Below are 11,003 nucleotides of genomic sequence, written 5' to 3' on the forward strand. Positions count from 1 at the left end.
AAATGACCAATCAGATTAACCTATGAAGCTTATATCATATATATAAATATCCCGTATACTTATATATCGATCTAAGTTCATACATCAACCTGTTTGATCTCATTTTAATCCAAAGATTAATGTTAATTTAGATAATTAAATTTAATAGCAAAAGTTATTTTAAATCAGAAGCCATGATCTTTGCTTTCAAATAACCAGAAACGTATACCTTTTCTGTGTTTCGTTTCAATAATGAGGCAAGTTTAAAAATGAAGAAATTTTATTAATAACAATTTTAAACTGAAAATTTTGAAACGACAATTATAAAATGACAATTCATGGATGGCAACTTTAATGACAATTCTCAACAGCTTTGATATTAAACTTGTTTAAAAGCAAACGACTGGATGGAACTAAAATGAGAATGGCGAGTTTTGGATGCGTGAACGAAGTTCTCAGAAGGTTTCTTTCAGAGAGAATAAAAAGCGTTCTGGATGGAAGTGATGTTTTGTGGATAACTGAGTTATTTTGAGAGAAACAGCATCAAACGCATTCTCGTGTTCTACCTCACCCAAACAGGACCCTCTTGTGGATCTGGAGATCTGGAGGATGTGGTTCATCCAAGTTGACACTCGGGCTGGTAGAGGAGACGCAAGTGTCCGATCATCTGGTCCAGAGTTGTCCTGGGTACACGGTTTATCAAGCGTTTGGCAGATGGACGTTCTCGTCTTAACTTAACTACAGAAATCAATGACTCTGGTAGAGTCTTCGTTAGCTGGTTACAGTTTGTTTATTCTTTAGCTATTCTGGTCGGCGTGACTAGAACAGCAGGCAGAGGGTCAGGGCGGCCATCCCTGAGTCCTCAGGATGATGTTTGGTTCCAGAACTGAACTTGAATCTGTGATGGTTAGTTTTACCAAAAGCTCTCAGAACCACTCCCACTCTATCCGGAAGAAAGCTTGATCATGCGTCAAAAACATGTGATGCAGTTATTGTTTATCTGAACTCTGTGTTTGCTGAATAAGGTGAACTTGACCTTGTTTGCTGAACACATCATTATAATCATTATAATAATTGTTATTGTACCCAAAGCATAACAATCCATTTCATGTAATTAAAATACCTTTATATTGAACCAAGTGATCATTTTATGATGATTATATTAAACAGTAATAAAATCAATGAGTTTTATTATTATTATCTAATTATTGCCATTGGGACTTGAAGTGTCCTTCTGGGACAGAACATGGAGATATGGTGTTATGATCTTGAGCAGACATCGTGGCTTCTTGGGTTAATCTATGGATTCAAAAGTACTGTTTGACCCTGTAAGGTTTTGGCCCAGACAGAGCCTCTATCTTGTCACTCACTCAGGATGTTACCAGCGGTTTGTACACAGAAGAAAAAACAAGAGTCCAGGATGTTGCAGAGCTCTGACTTTTTATCCTTTTTTTGATAGCAAACAATCCATGACATTGGGGCATGGATTCCCCTTAACAATCAATCAACCAACAACAACAGTACTGAATCCACCCTTTTTAAAGCTAACTTGGGACCAGCCATTATGACACAGACCCAGTTTGGCAAATGTGACCTTTGCCACACATCAGAGAACCTTCATCACGTTACAGAACCATCAATTTATTATTAACAGTGGAATGGCACAGTAGTCCCATTCCTTCAACCGCCCTCCTCACTTATGGTGCCACCAAGACAACAACAAATAACCACCTTTGCAACATTGAACAAAACAATAACTAAGAACAACACAACACTACACAACCCTCTCCCCACAATAAGCATGCATAAAGACCCTGAAATAGAACAAAATAACTATGAAGATGACTATCCACAATGCATCGTGTCCACTGATACTTTTGCAGTGGGCGGGGGTTATTTTTTTAATCTAAAAATTGCAGTTTTAAGTTGACTAAACTCTGGTCATTAGCCTAAGGCTTCAAACATGGATGTAAAACTTGCTTGTTAGAACTTCAGTGCAGCTGAGTTCTTCCTCTTTGTTCTGTGCTTCACTGTTCTGTCTCTAAAGAGTCAGAGCTCCTCAATGGCACTTGGTCAAAACTGGTATAAACCAGGTTTTTGGTGGGTGCAACAAAGCAAACTTGATTATTTTAAGTAGTTTGAGCTCAAACATATAGGTACAATAAGCTAGGCCATTTAAAAGTACAGTTTACTCAAATGTATAAGTGGTATTAAAAAATTACACATTTGTAACTAATTTGAACTCAGTTTGTATAAGTAGAGAGTAAAGATTGAACTTAAAATCTCAATTACAAGAAGAAAATCAAAATTTGGGTTTACGGTGATATGTTCCTCATGGTATAATTGTATTTTATTGTATTTTGTTTTTACCGACTAATTTCTACAAGCTTATCATAATTCAGGGCACTGTTGCAGGTTGCCAAATACGTTAAGCAATCCGCTCAGCACAGCAAGGCTGGGAATGTGGAAAGTGGCTGACTCAGCAAGTCAAGCAGCTGCTTCTGAGCTCAGAAGATGTTCTAACGTTAAATACTGTTGTAAGATAAACTTAATAAAAGTAATCTGCCCTTACCCTGTGCCGCCTACTTACACTGTTGGTCTTTTTTAAATACGCAGTAATCGTTGCTTGCCTTTTTCGTTTCAGCCTGCATCCTAGCAGCAACCACTTTGGCGCCTCTGGAGCCGGTGTTTGTTTACGTCATGCTGCATTGAATGTAATTGGAGAAAGGAGCTTCGAGCGCTTAACCTCCGATTTTGTTTTCTTTCTGGCCTTAGTGCGGGGGACGGATCGGGGTCGATCTGAATCTGGGGGGGGGGGCAGATCCCCCACCCCCACCCCCCACCCCACCCTATCTGTGTGCCTGCCTGTGCGGTCTGTCACTGGACGTGGTGCTGGCTGGTCACTTCATATATCAGCCTAACCCTAACCCATCATCCCGACGGCTGGAAACTTTGTTCTATTGTTGCAACTACAACCGCCACACACTAGATGACGCTGGTGTTCGTGTTCCATAACTATTAATTTACTTTAACTATTAATCATTATGACATGCTGGCTAGCATTTTTAGAGTGTAAATTTGAGTGATTTTTGTTTTACTTTTGTAATTCCTGTATATTCCACCTGATAAGTATCACAGGCAGTCACTGGTGCCCCTTACACTACTCATCATCGCGATCTGTATTCACTCGTTAACTGGCCATCGCCCCTTTCCCGCAGGCTGTTACATTGGTATGAATTTATAAAAACAATCTGTAAAACACCATCATATCTTCGCTCATTACTCATCACTTCCAACAACCAGTGCAATTTATGTTCCAGTAACTTAATCGCTATGGTTATTCCCAAAGCTCACACCTCCTTTGGCCGCTCCCATTTGCTGCTTCCAATGACTGAAATGATTTGCAAAGATCACTGAAGCTCACATTATCTGCCTTCAATAATTCAATACAATCAATAACTTCTGATTAATGTGCCTGCTTCTGAGTACTTAAAGACTGTTTGAAGTATGTTTTGATTGCTTGTACATATTATATATGGGAACAGTCCTTTGTCTTTATGTCTAACTATTTTATCTTATTTTGATATTGTTTGTTTTTATCTTATCTATCTGTTTTTTTTTTTTGGTGTTAATTTAGATTTATGTACAAGTATTGTGTGTTTACCTGCAAAAACCACTAATGGGAACCATAAAATGGCAAACATCTGGTACATTATAGAATATTATTCATGTATGATCTTTTACATATTCCTATAATTCCCTCTGTACAGTTGTTTGGAATCTCTCACGTGGGACCAAGAGTTTTTGGTTTTAATATGTAAGCCTGAAGCAATAAATAATTTCAACTGATGTATCTTTAAAGGCAGAGTGAGTTCTGTAATTCAGAGTCATGATGAAAGAACGTACAAACCTTTCTCTTCTTAGGAATCCACTTCAGAGGTGCTTTGATGTCCTGAAACCTGACGTCAATGAGTCTCTACCTTTGAGCCACATTTCTTTACACAAATGTTTTAGGCCAGACTTTTGGTATGGATTCACATTGTCTTAATAAAATAGTTTCAAGTTTGTTGATTTGTTTTTCAACTTTACTCTGTCAGGTTTTTGTGTTTGACTTGTTGCAGCTGAGAAGACAAAGTCGCCAAGAGAGCGTGTGTGTGTGTGTGTGTGTGTAGGAATGTCAGCCAGGTGTTTAATTCCTCCTTCAGCTTCCAGCATGCTATCAATTTTATGCTATTAGAAATCGGTCTGAAACCAAGTGGTTAACTGCAGTGAAAACAGAGTGAGGATGTTACTGAAATTGTGAATTTTACACTGATTTGTGTCTAAGCTGATGATGTCATTACATAGAACATTAGACTGGCATTGTCCCTGACCCTAACCTTAACTCCAAGCACCAAAACAGATCATCCTTGTGACAGAAAATGTTCGTTCATCATCCTTGTGACAGAAAATGTTCATTCATCATCATCTGCTAGATCCTGGTGTGTACCAAACCCTAGTGCTCACTTGGAAAGTTTATGTGAAACCCCTGCTAAGTTTCTCTGAATAAGGGAGCCAGTTGGTCTTCTTTTGTTTGCATTCTGTATAAAGCTGTCTTGGAATTTAAAGCCACATTTAGTTTGTTTTTGTTAACTGAAGGCAGCTTGGGTTGTCAAATGTACCTTACAGGAAGCTCCTTACCAAAAAGTCTGTGCGGTAGCCTGAATTACTCGTAATGCCATTCTGAGATACTGCTAATGCTATCCTGAACTACTGCTAATAGGGAGCCTAAGTCACGCCCATCTACTTCCGCACCATGGGTCCCCGGAAGAATGAAAAATGAATACAAGTCAATGGGGCTAAAAACGCTATTTTCTGATCTGCTTTGCTTTACGCCTTGGATCACACATATGTTGTACTGCAATTTAAATGAAAAGAAATGATTCAATTATGGATTCCCATGTCTGGAGAAAAGAGGACATATGATAAATTGAACCACTGTAGCTACTAGCTAACTTAGCTAACCCAAGAAGCTAGGAAGGGCTCCGGGGACTGGGGTAGCCTTCTCGCACGGCCGACTGGCTTCTGTGCCAGGCTGTAGTCAAGCTGCTTTGCTATGGAGATCTAATATGGACTGGGACCAGTAAATTACAAGTGGAGCCTCAGACCGCTGCAATCGTTGCCGGGCGCCGTGGCCTTTTACAACAGCTCATGCTCCACGGTTGGAGATTAGTGGGACATTAGCTAAATGCTAACCCAAAGCTAACAGAGTTTTTCCGAGCTATTTTATCAAGAAAAACACGATAGAGGGACTCAAAAGTGAAGACACCTCTGGCCTGCTTAGTGACAAAATCATAACTAGGTAAACTGACCGAGGATATCGAGTTTTGCTTGTCCACCACGGTCAAAGATCCGCGAGTCTGCCGTTGTCGATTTGGCCACCGGTGCTCCCTTACCAAAAAGAAGTACACTGAAGTATACTTGAAGTATACTAAAAATGATTACAGTATACTTCCAAGTTTACTTTCAATGTACTTATTAGAAGTATAGTTATCCGAGTACATTTTTTTAATACTACTAAGTATACTTTAATACATACTTACATTAAAGTTTACTTACATTTAGACTATACTTGTACTTGACTCTATCAGAAGTATATTTCACCAAGTAATGTATAAGTATGCTTAATATATATATACTTATATAATATAATATATATCTAAGTATGTATATATATATATATAATATATATATACTTATATATAATATATAAGTATATATATATATATACATGTATATATTATATATATTAGTATATATATATATATATATATATATATATATGTATATATTATATATATTAGTATATATATATATGTATATATATATATATACTGTATACTTATATATTATATATAAGTATATACTGTATACTTATATATTATATATAAGTATATATATATTTGGAACTTTTCATTTTTCAATTAGAACAATAACATTTACATGGAGATGCATTTGAGTTTCTTCTTCCCTTCTCCAGGGCAGTGTTTCCCTGAACAAAGTTCGAATTTCCTTGTGGCCATAAGATCTATCCAACTTAACCAAATCACCAATCAGTACATATAGTTCTGACAAGCTTTCTCTGTATTCATCTTATCTGCTCTCTACTACATTCTACATTTTACTTTGATCTAGCTAAATAACTCACCCAAAAGACAAAAATACATAAATAAAAAAATTAAAAATTAATAATAATAATTTTCACATGAGAGTACTATCTTTCTAACATTTGTTTTATTGGTTCCCAAATTTTTTCAAATTTCCCTAGTCCCAGTCATAGTCTTGCATTAATTTGTTCCATTTTGTAGACCTGTCTAACTCTGTCTCTCCACTGTGCCACCCTTGGGGGTTCTGTGTCCAGCCATAAAACTGTAATACACTTCTTGGCAGTCATAAGCAGAATTCTGATTACGTATGTCTCCATTATGTGTGTATGATTTTTGGTACAGCATTCCCAGTACAAACCATTTTAACTTAAATTGTAATTTCACCTTCAAGGTTCTTTCAATTTCTCCCTAACACCTTCCCAGAATGGTATGAATTTAGGGCAGTCCAAAAGTATATGTGAAAAGTCTCCCACTAGCCCGCATTTTCTCCAACATAAATTTGAAACATTACTATTTAGACATGATAAGTGGAGTTTTAAAGCATGCATCTTCACCTTCCATTCAAATTCCCTCCAAGACGGACTATTAGTTAGTTCATGGCCTGCTTCAAGTATTTCCTCCCATTCCTCATCTGTTATCATTATGTTCACTTCCAGTTCCCATTTTTCTTTAATATCTATATTCTTAACAATCAAATCCTGTTGTAAAGCTTTATATATTTTGAAATCAGTCCTTTTTGACATGTCCTTTCTGTTTAACATAATCACTTCCTCCATATTAAGTTTATCCTTGCTTGAAACTTTGCCTTATTTTGAAATAACTACTCTGTCTGTCTGTCCTAAATAACATATTAAGCATGAAATTACGAATTATTGTGAAATTACACGCACAGGAAGTGCTTTTATTTTGTAACATTTGCTCAGTCAGCTCTAGAAGCTTCTCAGCAGACCAAGAAGAAGAGCAAGGGTTGGAGGTGCATTAACCGTCGGAAGTCGCGCTTCTGTTCTGCATCTGCACTTGACAGTCACTGGTTCTGCACCACTGAGCTAAACGTAAGTAGCCGCCATAAAAGTTGCTTAAATGTTTTAAATGTTTTTAAGACGGACATGGTGAGTAATGTTGGCCACGTAGCAAGCTAATATGCTAAGTCATTGCATGAGTTAGCTGTGTTATTAACTTTGTGTGTGACTAAAGTCCGTTTATTAAATGAAATGAGCAGCGCTATCTCATTATTAAAGGTTAGCATTACTTTAGATACTTTTTTATTAGACTTCTAGAGACTTATTCCCTCCATTTTTGTCCCCTCCATCATAATTTTTTAAACGTGACGTTCTTAGAAAAAAATAAAAGCGGGAGCTCAGCGCCACCAAGTCAAACTTAAAGAGCAAGTAACGTCTAAATTAACTTTTTTTTGCTGATGAACTGTATAAATGAGTGTCTAATAGTGTTTTAAATGTGTGTATTCATTATTTTAGCATTTTGGTGCATTTTCTTAAAAAATTAAAAATTCTGCCTAAATACCACAGTATAGCTCCACCTTCAGCTTAAAACATAGAATTTGACTCATTTTGAATAAATTTTAGCCAATGGCTAAAGAGTAAGATACTACGTAATCCAGTAGAGTACTACGTAGCAGCTCTGTGTCAACGTTATAAAAGCATCGGGAGTCTCGGCCACGCCTTGTGGCGAGTTGGGAGTTGGATTTGCATGAGAGTGTAGGAGGCTAGCCGTAGTTCAGCATTAGCATATAGCATTAGCATATCCTAGTCTTTAGCATAGCTTTTAGTGTTATACATACTTATTTAGTGTTAGCTTGGCTGTTGGATATTGTAGTTTAGTTACTGTTTGGCTGTTAGTGTAATTAGGAAAGTAGTTCGGGTTTAGTGCTCCATATCGTGTTAGCATGGTGAGATGGTGTAGTGTAGTATGGTTGCGGAGCTCTGTCGGGTTGCACTCCTTTCCGCTGGACTTAGAAATTAGGCGCCAGTGGTTGCGTGTCTGGAAAAGATTCAGCTCCCGCCTGGTGCTGTAGTTTGCAACCAGCATTTTACCCGCGATTCTGCACGTCTCCGTTCCAAGAGGGAGGCTGTGCCCACCGTGGCTCTTCCGCGATTTAGATGCAGCCCACCGACTCTGCTCCCCCACCATGATGGGCTACAGTCTGAGGTGAGTAAGCTAAATAAAAGTTTTAACATCTTCTAAAGACAATTTCCTACCTAAATGCAAAGTTTGAGAGACGTGGTTCACTCCATTTAGCTAATATCAGTCTGCACTGCCTTCGGGCTATTTTGTCAAGTTCACAAAATGTGGAACGGGATGTTAGGTTAGAATCAGCAGTGAATCGGAACATATCTCGAAGCCCTGGCCGACAAAACGGTCCACATGACTGTCAGGCTCAGAGAAAATTCGGGTTGTTTTTGTGTCAGTCGGTAATTCAGCAACAGTGACTCTAAACTGACGCAGCACTAGTTGACAGACAGCATTACAGCGTGAAATCTAGCACAGCGTGACCCGGTTCCGTGAGGAATTCTGTTCAGGAGGTCGCATTTCAGGGTCTCCACATCATATGTGACTGACTTTTACTTTATAATAACATCACACACTAGGAATGTTATAAAGCGCCTATATGGGACAGTTTCGTTTGTATTTTATCTGACTTTATAAACATCAATGTGCTTCTATTTTTTTTCAGGCTAAATCTACCCAAGACACTGGCTGTCAGACTGATTTAGTAATCTGCAAGAATTACTAGCTGACGTGGTGTTACCCGTAGCAAAGGTGAATTATTTTTAATAATCTTCTATGTAAACATTTTATTACCTTCTAGTTTTAATTTGTTTTACAGATTGTTACAAGTGATTTTATGCTCTTTTAAACATTTATAAATGTGCTGCTTCTTTGTTTTTATAGAGCTCACAGCCTCAGTGTCTTGTGACACAGGGACCATGACAGAAATTCATCTTCCAGAAGGTCCCAGAGCATCCACACCTCCTGAAAAGACCACGGTGTGAGGTGTCTGCTGTTGATTCCAGCTTCCACCTCAGTGACAGTGCAAGCTCAGTGAACTGTTCAAGGTAAAAAAAAATTAAAACATTTCTGAATTTTTAAGATATTAACAATTAAATAAGTATGTGATTACATCATGAAGGAGGCTACTGATTCTGGCCCTGTGACACTTGGTGGTCACCACCAGGTGGTGACGTGTGAGCTGATTCACCTGGTAAATAACTTTTAAATTAAATATTTTGTTTTTGCTATCAAAAGTAAATTAACTAATAACCTGCATTACTGCAGGACACTCAGTAAAATATGGACTCTACACCATGAGGCAGGCACACGTTAATACTCTATAAGAGCACATAAGGTAAGCAACACCACATATTATTTTTATTACTGTACACTGTCCTGAATTTGTTTTCTTTCTGCATGATTTGTTTTCTTTCTGCATCTCATCATTAGCCTGGCTGATCACCTGATAACTCCTGTCATCTGGTTATGACAGCATGAGGATGTCCTCACACACCTGTAACCTATCAGCTCATCTGGCAGAATAGAGAGAGAAGAGACAACACCACATCTCCTGTTCCTGGAAAGCCTTCAGCCATCCTTCGATGACTGAGAACCTCCATCAGCTCTGTCTCCTGTCTGCCTACAATTATTATAATAAATATTGTGTTTGACAAGTTTTTTGTGCTGCCAAATATCTAATTTTGATTCCAGTTTTGATATTTTAATGGATATTTATAAATTACATTAATTGAATTATCACATTGTCGCATGTTTAACTAGCTCTATTGTGATGAACTAAACTAGCACCTCACTGTTAAAAGCTCGTTTTAATTTCAAGCATGTTTAAGTATTTATGGACATGAACAAAAACAGGAAATATATAAATTGAGATTTATTTAATTAATATAACAAATAAGGGGGAAAGAGTCATTGAAAGGCACATTCTTCTGGAAGTTCCTGATCCCGACGACATCAGCAGGAGACCAGCTGCAGACACCAGAGGATCACCTGCAACCAAGAGCAGCTAGTATCAGTAAATAAATAATGAAATCAGGGCAGTTTTAATGGGCTGAACACATTACAGAATAATTTTCTCATGGTATATTTTCATAACTTTATGCAGCAGACTAGCTTGAGCCCAGATCTCCTGGAGAGCTGCTATCCAGCACGTTTCAGTGGATTTTCCTGCTTTAACAGGTTAGATAAGCTGTTAAGCAGCTCAGCTGTTTGTTGCTGATTAAAACCAGGTGTGTTGATGCAGATAAATCTCTAAAACATGCTGAATACTAGCTTTTTAGGGCCATGGAGACAAACCCTGCAGCTAATCCAATGCTATGGCTAACGGCTACTTACGTTCAGAGATGGGTCTGTTGGGTCGGTTCCAGTAATTTCAGGCAACTCACAAGCTCAAAACAATAAGGCTCATGTCCGCTTGTCTCCTCCAAATAGACTTGGTCCCTTTCTTCTCGAGTGTCTGGGTAAGGAGGGGGAGAAACGTCCTCCACTTCTAATGACTGCTCAGAGTGAAGGGAGCTAGCTTCGTCTAGTTAGCCGTCTCTTCGTCACTGCCACGGCTCCGCCCTCTCGGTCCTCCAGGCAACGCCTACTAATGTTGCAGTTTTCAAAATTGATACGTGGGTGGGGTAAGACTCTGAGGCACACTTGACATGCACTTTAAACGTCCATTTATTAAAAGCAAATGAGCAGTGGTCTCTTGTACAGCGATAAAAAAAATTAGTCTGTGTTGTAAACTATTTCCCCCGTAGCACCCGTGCGATAGCTTTGCAAGCAGCCTGCTTTTTTTAACCGTAGAAGAGGATTGTGACCGCAAGAGATGAAGCAGTGCTGTATCTCGATGCTATGTTCCCT

The 11,003-nt window shown here is 38.3% G+C and overlaps 1 long non-coding RNA gene across 1 annotated transcript; it reads right to left on the minus strand.

Annotated features, from left to right (window-relative positions):
• Positions 1 to 10,013: 10,013 nt before the first annotated feature.
• On the minus strand, positions 10,014 to 10,623 carry LOC129162983 (uncharacterized). Its single transcript, XR_008562998.2, has 2 exons — positions 10,488 to 10,623; positions 10,014 to 10,142 (listed from the first exon to the last, which is right to left on the minus strand). It is a non-coding gene; the product is annotated as an uncharacterized lncRNA (long non-coding RNA).
• Positions 10,624 to 11,003: the final 380 nt, after the last annotated feature.

The sequence above is a fragment of the Nothobranchius furzeri genome, chromosome 1 (assembly GCF_043380555.1).
Source record: "Nothobranchius furzeri strain GRZ-AD chromosome 1, NfurGRZ-RIMD1, whole genome shotgun sequence".
Taxonomy (NCBI): domain Eukaryota; kingdom Metazoa; phylum Chordata; class Actinopteri; order Cyprinodontiformes; family Nothobranchiidae; genus Nothobranchius; species Nothobranchius furzeri.